The sequence below is a fragment of the Schistocerca piceifrons genome, unplaced genomic scaffold, assembly GCF_021461385.2.
Source record: "Schistocerca piceifrons isolate TAMUIC-IGC-003096 unplaced genomic scaffold, iqSchPice1.1 HiC_scaffold_2388, whole genome shotgun sequence".
NCBI classification, from domain to species: Eukaryota; Metazoa; Arthropoda; class Insecta; order Orthoptera; family Acrididae; genus Schistocerca; species Schistocerca piceifrons.
In genome coordinates this window covers 45,001-52,500 of record NW_025728324.1, presented here as the reverse complement: position 1 = coordinate 52,500, position 7,500 = coordinate 45,001, and the positions used below count along the sequence as shown (strand labels likewise).

At 55.3% G+C, this 7,500-nt stretch overlaps 2 non-coding genes and 1 pseudogene across 2 annotated transcripts; all 3 read left to right on the top strand.

Annotated features, from left to right (window-relative positions):
* The first annotated feature begins 4,199 nt into the window (after positions 1–4,199).
* On the top strand, positions 4,200–6,101 carry LOC124742946. The gene has a single exon (XR_007010300.1). It is a non-coding gene; the product is annotated as a small subunit ribosomal RNA (ribosomal RNA).
* A 351-nt stretch (positions 6,102–6,452) lies between these two features.
* Positions 6,453–6,607, top strand: LOC124742955. The gene has a single exon (XR_007010303.1). It is a non-coding gene; the product is annotated as a 5.8S ribosomal RNA (ribosomal RNA).
* A 188-nt stretch (positions 6,608–6,795) lies between these two features.
* The window catches only part of LOC124742949, a 4,222-nt pseudogene continuing 3,517 nt past the window's right edge, over positions 6,796–7,500 (top strand).

Genomic DNA, 7,500 nt, shown 5'->3' with positions numbered 1-7,500 from the left:
GCTGATTAGTAATCAATGCAGAGCCATCAAACTACAGAAAATATATACAACTGTCCGTATACATGCTGAAAGAGTCTGCCCACAATGGGAACCACACGTCAGCCAGACACTCTGATCACGCACCACTCTCTGCTTCTAACAGGCGCACATACAATATGTAAGCACCAGCATGGAACAACATCCAGTGCATCCTCTCCGCCACATTACACAATCCACACTATCACAACCAGACCAGGAGGTCCATGCGGAAAATAGAATATCCCACCCTTTCGACATCCACCATTGCGCAGATAAGGCACCAACACCCACACATGTCCTATACAACGGTGCACCCAACATCACAATAGTACCTCCTGTCACAGCGCACAAACAATGACATGAGTCAAAGACACAGGTCTGACACAAGCATAGAATTGGAGCGCCGCCTCTAATAAGCCAAAGGTGCATCCTGACGTGACAAATCTCATCATGTCACAAGCATCACTTACTATAATCACTATCAACGAACTGCCGCCCCGCCCCCCCCCCCCCCCCCACACCTTTCCTTACAACAACGTGTAACCTAACCTAACCCATGTTGTACCTTAACCTAACCCATGTTGTACCTTAACCTAACCCATGTTGGTGCCTTAACCTAACCCATGTTGTGCCTTAACCTAACCCATGTTGTCCCCTAACCTAACCCAAGTTGTCCCCTAACCTACCCATGTTGTCCCTTAACCTAACCCATGTTGTGCCTTAACCTAACCCATGGTGTGCCTTAACCTAACCCATGTTGTCCCCTAACCTAACCCATGTTGTCCCCTAACCTAACCCAGGTTGTGCCTTAACCTAACCCATGTTGTCCCCTAACCTAACCCATGTTGTGCCTTAACCTAACCCATGTTGTCCCCTAACCTAACCCATGTTGTCCCCTAACCTATACCCATGTTGTCCCCTAACCTAACCCATGTTGTGCCTTAACCCTAACCCATGTTGTGCCTTAACCTAACCCATGTTGTCCCCTAACCTAACCCAAGTTGTCCCCTAACCTAACCCATGTTGTCCCCCTAACCTAACCCATGGTTGTGCCTTAACCTAACCCATGTTGTGCCTTAACCTAACCCATGTTGTGCCTTAACCTAACCCATGTTGTCCCCTAACCTAACCCATGTTTGTCCCCTAACCTAACCCATGTTGTGCCTTAACCTAACCCATGTTGTCCCCTAACCTAACCCCATGTTGTGCCTTAACCTAACCCATGTTGTCCCCTAACCTAACCCATGTTGTCCCCTAACCTAACCCATGTTGTCCCCTAACCTAACCCATGTTGTGCCTTAACCTAACCCATGTTGTGCCTTAACCTAACCCATGTTGTCCCCTAACCTAACCCATGTTGTCCCCTAACCTAACCATGTTGTCCCCTAACCTAACCCATGTTGTCCCCTAACCTAACCATGTTGTCCCCTAACCTAACCCATGTTGTCCCTAACCTAACCCATGTTGTCCCCTAACCTAACCCATGTTGTCCCCTAACCTAACCCATGTTGTCCCCTAACCTAACCCATGTTGTCCCCTAACCTAACCCATGTTGTGCCCTAACCTAACCCATGTTGTGCCCTAACCTAACCCATGTTGTGCCCTAACCTAACCCATGTTGTGCCTTAACCTAACCCATGTTGTCCCCTAACCTAACCCATGTTGTCCCCTAACCTAACCCATGTTGTCCCCTAACCTAACCCATGTTGTCCCCTAACCTAACCCATGTTGTGCCTTAACCTAACCCATGTTGTCCCCTAACCTAACCCATGTTGTCCCCTAACCTAACCCATGTTGTCCCCTAACCTAACCCATGTTGTCCCCGAACCTAACCCATGTTGTCCCCTAACCTAACCCATGTTGTCCCCTAACCTAACCCATGTTGTCCCCTAACCTAACCCATGTTGTGCCCTAACCTAACCCATGTTGTCCCCTAACCTAACCCATGTTGTGCCTTAACCTAACCCATGTTGTGCCTTTAACCTAACCCATGTTGTCCCCTAACCTAACCCATGTTGTCCCCTAACCTAACCCATGTTGTGCCTTAACCTAACCCATGTTGTGCCGTAACCTAACCCATGTTGTGCCTTAACCTAACCCATGTTGTGCCTTAACCTAACCCATGTTGTGCCTTAACCTAACCCATGTTGTGCCTTAACCTAACCCATGTTGTGCCTTAACCTAACCCACGTGTCCCCTAACGTAACCCACGTTGTCCCCTAACGTAACCCACGTTGTCCCCTAACGTAACCCACGTTGTCCCCTAACGTAACCCACGTTGTCCCCTAACGTAACCCACGTTGTCCCCTAACGTACCCACGTTGTCCCCTAACGTAACCCACGTTGTCGCCTATCGTAACCCACGTTGTCGCCTAAACCTGCTCTGTAATTGTTATACGACTCGTTCAATTAGTGTAGTGTTGCCCACCCGCAACCCTCGCAATATAGTTCGCTACTCGCACTGCCCGCTCCCCTGTGTATCGCTTCATGTTAAACACCTTGCAAGTCTTGCTGACTTTCCACATGCTCCTGCTGTACACTGTAATGTGGATGGCAGCAGGGGCGTACATGCCGCCCCCCCCCCCCCCACCTCTCCCCACGTCCCCACCTTGCCCCTGCCTTCGCAAGGTGGTTGGTGACAAGTTTGCATGTTCAATGCCCTTCGCATGCGACGTACGCAGGCTACGTTGTGGTGCGGCCTGTGTCAACTGTCCGCTGATGTCGTACGCGTGAACCACAATCTGTACTGCACATTCGTCCTTATGTACTGAATGATACATCGTGGCACATGTGTGACCGTACAACGACTGCGCCCAAAAACGCGGACCATACAGTGCAAATATTGTGCACGCAGCTACGTGTCGTCTCCCTATGAGAGCTGGATTGCAGTGTGGTACGCCATAGAGACGTGTGGGAGGAACGGACGCCGTGGATGGCGATCAGCATGAGCTGTCTGTTGATGTATTCGGACCTAGTCGTCTCCTCCACACACCGTGATGCATGGTGCAGCCGCGTTCCATATCTGCGACATGCTACAGAAGCCGGTTGACAGTCGTTCGAGCAATGGACATCGCATACGACGGGGGCCACCTTCCACGTATTGTCTAGGCGTGCACATTTTGTTGCGTGTAAGTGGGCAGGACGTAGTGTGGCGTGACACCTGACACAGGCATGCAATAATGGTTGAAGTTGCAAATGGCGATGGACGCCTACGTTTTCTGGTGACAGGTTACGCAAATGAAGAAATGGTAACCCGTTGTGGTGCGGTTGTTCTCGCTAGGGGTGAATCGGTGATGGCGACGATAGGTTGAGGTACTAACCGTTGTTCCAGCGATACCCACCATGCCGACGAAACTGAACGGCATCTGGGTGTGAAGCGATACGCGGCGGTGGCTGGGTGGGACCGTCCCCGGCCGGTGAGGGGGGCGCCTCCCCGGCTGGCCGCGCGGAGGGCGGGGGGCGCACGCGCTACAGCCGGCTGGTGGGGGCGGCCAGTGGCAGGCGCGCCGGCCGACGGGACGCGGCAGGCGTCGCAGCTGCGCGCCGGCGCACCCTGCGCGCGGCGCCGTGCGGCCAAAGTAGGTCCTCGCGGGCCCGGTGCGAAGCGCGGTGGACATCTGCAGTGTGCTGGTCCGATTGAGGACTGTGTGCGTTGAGGATGCGCCGCCGCCCGGCGCTCGGCGCCGCGACGGCCGTCTGCTGCTCGGTCGCCCCAGCGGTTCTCGCTGGTGGTTTGTATCGCAGCTGTGCGGATGTGTTGGGCGTGTGCGCTGTGCTGGGAGGATTCGCTTCGGCACCCAAGTGGGGCTTTTGTCCTTCTGTGGCGCTGGCGTTGGAGCTGCCGGTCACCGTAGGTGGCGCGTGTTGTCTCCCGCCGGCAATGCCACGACAGCACGCTCCCGGGCCTCTGTCGGCAGCGGCAAGCTCAGTTGGGAGCACGGGTGGTCGCACCGAAAGCGTCTACTCGCCTAACTCCGGGCGATTGCGCCTCTCTCGACCCGACCAAGTACTTGGGACGGCGCTGCGCGCCGCCGGGACCTGAGAGGGTTTCGAGGTGTATTGTGCAGGGGAGCTCAGCCTCCTCCTGTTTGCAGAATGATTGAGCGGACGCTTGCGTGTTCGCGCGGGCCCCCGGGACACACTCCCGGGCGGCCGGCTGCTCAGCTCTAGTTGACGGCAGCTCCCTGGGTGATCCTGCCAGTAGTCATATGCTTGTCTCAAAGATTAAGCCATGCATGTCTCAGTACAAGCCGCATTAAGGTGAAACCGCGATGGCTCATTAAATCAGTTATGGTTCCTTAGATCGTACCCACGTTACTTGATAACTGTGGTAATTCTAGAGCTAATACATGCAAACAGAGTCCCGACCAGAGATGGAAGGGACGCTTTTATTAGATCAAAACCAATCGGTCGGCTCGTCCGGTCCGTTTGCCTTGGTGACTCTGAATAACTTTGGGCTGATCGCACGGTCCTCGTACCGGCGACGCAATCTTTCAAATGTCTGCCTTATCAACTGTCGATGGTAGGTTCTGCGCCTACCATGGTTGTAACGGGTAACGGGGAATCAGGGTTCGATTCCGGAGAGGGAGCCTGAGAAACGGCTACCACATCCAGGAAGGCAGCAGGCGCGCAAATTACCCACTCCCGGCACGGGGAGGTAGTGACGAAAAATAACGATACGGGACCTCATCCGAGGCCCCGTAATCGGAATGAACTTTAAATCCTTTAACGAGTATCTATTGGAGGGCAAGTCTGGTGCCAGCAGCCGCGGTAATTCCAGCTCCAATAGCGTATATTAAAGTTGTTGCGGTTAAAAAGCTCGTAGTTGGATTTGTGTCCCACGCTGTTGGTTCACCGCCCGTCGGTGTTTAACTGGCATGTATCGTGGGACGTCCTGCCGGTGGGGCGAGCCGAAGGCGTGCGACCGCCCCGTGCGTGCTCGTGCGTCCCGAGGCGGACCCCGTTGAAATCCTACCAGGGTGCTCTTTATTGAGTGTCTCGGTGGGCCGGCACGTTTACTTTGAACAAATTAGAGTGCTTAAAGCAGGCAAGCCCGCCTGAATACTGTGTGCATGGAATAATGGAATAGGACCTCGGTTCTATTTTGTTGGTTTCGGAACCCGAGGTAATGATTAATAGGGACAGGCGGGGGCATTCGTATTGCGACGTTAGAGGTGAAATTCTTGGATCGTCGCAAGACGAACAGAAGCGAAAGCATTTGCCAAGTATGTTTTCATTAATCAAGAACGAAAGTTAGAGGTTCGAAGGCGATCAGATACCGCCCTAGTTCTAACCATAAACGATGCCAGCCAGCGATCCGCCGCAGTTCCTCCGATGACTCGGCGGGCAGCCTCCGGGAAACCAAAGCTTTTGGGTTCCGGGGGAAGTATGGTTGCAAAGCTGAAACTTAAAGGAATTGACGGAAGGGCACCACCAGGAGTGGAGCCTGCGGCTTAATTTGACTCAACACGGGAAACCTCACCAGGCCCGGACACCGGAAGGATTGACAGATTGATAGCTCTTTCTTGATTCGGTGGGTGGTGGTGCATGGCCGTTCTTAGTTGGTGGAGCGATTTGTCTGGTTAATTCCGATAACGAACGAGACTCTAGCCTGCTAACTAGTCGCGTGACATCCTTCGTGCTGTCAGCGATTACTTTTCTTCTTAGAGGGACAGGCGGCTTCTAGCCGCACGAGATTGAGCAATAACAGGTCTGTGATGCCCTTAGATGTTCTGGCCGCACGCGCGCTACACTGAAGGAATCAGCGTGTCTTCCTAGGCCGAAAGGTCGGGGTAACCCGCTGAACCTCCTTCGTGCTAGGGATTGGGGCTTGCAATTGTTCCCCATGAACGAGGAATTCCCAGTAAGCGCGAGTCATAAGCTCGCGTTGATTACGTCCCTGCCCTTTGTACACACCGCCCGTCGCTACTACCGATTGAATGATTTAGTGAGGTCTTCGGACTGGTACGCGGCATTGACTCTGTCGTTGCCGATGCTACCGGAAAGATGACCAAACTTGATCATTTAGAGGAAGTAAAAGTCGTAACAAGGTTTCCGTAGGTGAACCTGCGGAAGGATCATTACCGACTAGACTGCATGTCTTTCGATGTGCGTGTCGTGTCGCGCAACACGCTACCTGTACGGCTCGCAGTAGCCGTGCGCCGCGTGCGGAACCACGCGTGCCTCTCAAAACTAGCGGCAATGTTGTGTGGTACGAGCGCTGAAGCGCTGGAGCGGCTGGCCTGCGGCACCTGGCGCCTGGCGCCGGTTTTGAATGACTTTCGCCCGAGTGCCTGTCCGCTCCGGTGTGGAGCCGTACGACGCCCGTCGGCCGTGAGGCCGTTGGACACAGAACGCTGGAACAGGGGCCGCCACACGCCTCACTCCCGCCTATGCGACCGTCTCGAAGAGACGGCGGAAACTTGAGAAAAGATCACCCAGGACGGTGGATCACTCGGCTCGTGGGTCGATGAAGAACGCAGCAAATTGCGCGTCGACATGTGAACTGCAGGACACATGAACATCGACGTTTCGAACGCACATTGCGGTCCATGGATTCCGTTCCCGGGCCACGTCTGGCTGAGGGTCGGCTACGTATACTGAAGCGCGCGGCGTTTGCCCCGCTTCGCAGACCTGGGAGTGTCGCGGCCGCCTGTGGGGCCGGCCGCGTCTCCTCAAACGTGCGATGCGCGCCCGTCGCCTGGCGGTTCGCATACCGGTACTTTCTCGGTAGCGTGCACAGCCGGCTGGCGGTGTGGCGTGCGACACCTCGTACAACGACCTCAGAGCAGGCGAGACTACCCGCTGAATTTAAGCATATTACTAAGCGGAGGAAAAGAAACTAACAAGGATTCCCCCAGTAGCGGCGAGCGAACAGGGAAGAGTCCAGCACCGAACCCCGCAGGCTGCCGCCTGTCGTGGCATGTGGTGTTTGGGAGGGTCCACTACCCCGACGCCTCGCGCCGAGCCCAAGTCCAACTTGAATGAGGCCACGGCCCGTAGAGGGTGCCAGGCCCGTAGCGGCCGGTGCGAGCGTCGGCGGGACCTCTCCTTCGAGTCGGGTTGCTTGAGAGTGCAGCTCCAAGTGGGTGGTAAACTCCATCTGAGACTAAATATGACCACGAGACCGATAGCGAACAAGTACCGTGAGGGAAAGTTGAAAAGAACTTTGAAGAGAGAGTTCAAAAGTACGTGAAACCGTTCTGGGGTAAACGTGAGAAGTCCGAAAGGTCGAACGGGTGAGATTCACGCCCATCCGGCCACTGGCCTCCGCCCTCGGCAGATGGGGCCGGCCGCCCGCGCGGAGCAATCCGCGGCGGGGTCGTGTCCGGTTGCCTTTCCACTCGCCGCGGGGTGGGGCCGTTCCGGTGTGCGGTGGGCCGCACTTCTCCCCTAGTAGGACGTCGCGACCCGCTGGGTGCCGGCCTACGGCCCGGGTGCGCAGCCTGTCCTTCCGCGGGCCTCGGTTCGCGTCTGTTGGGC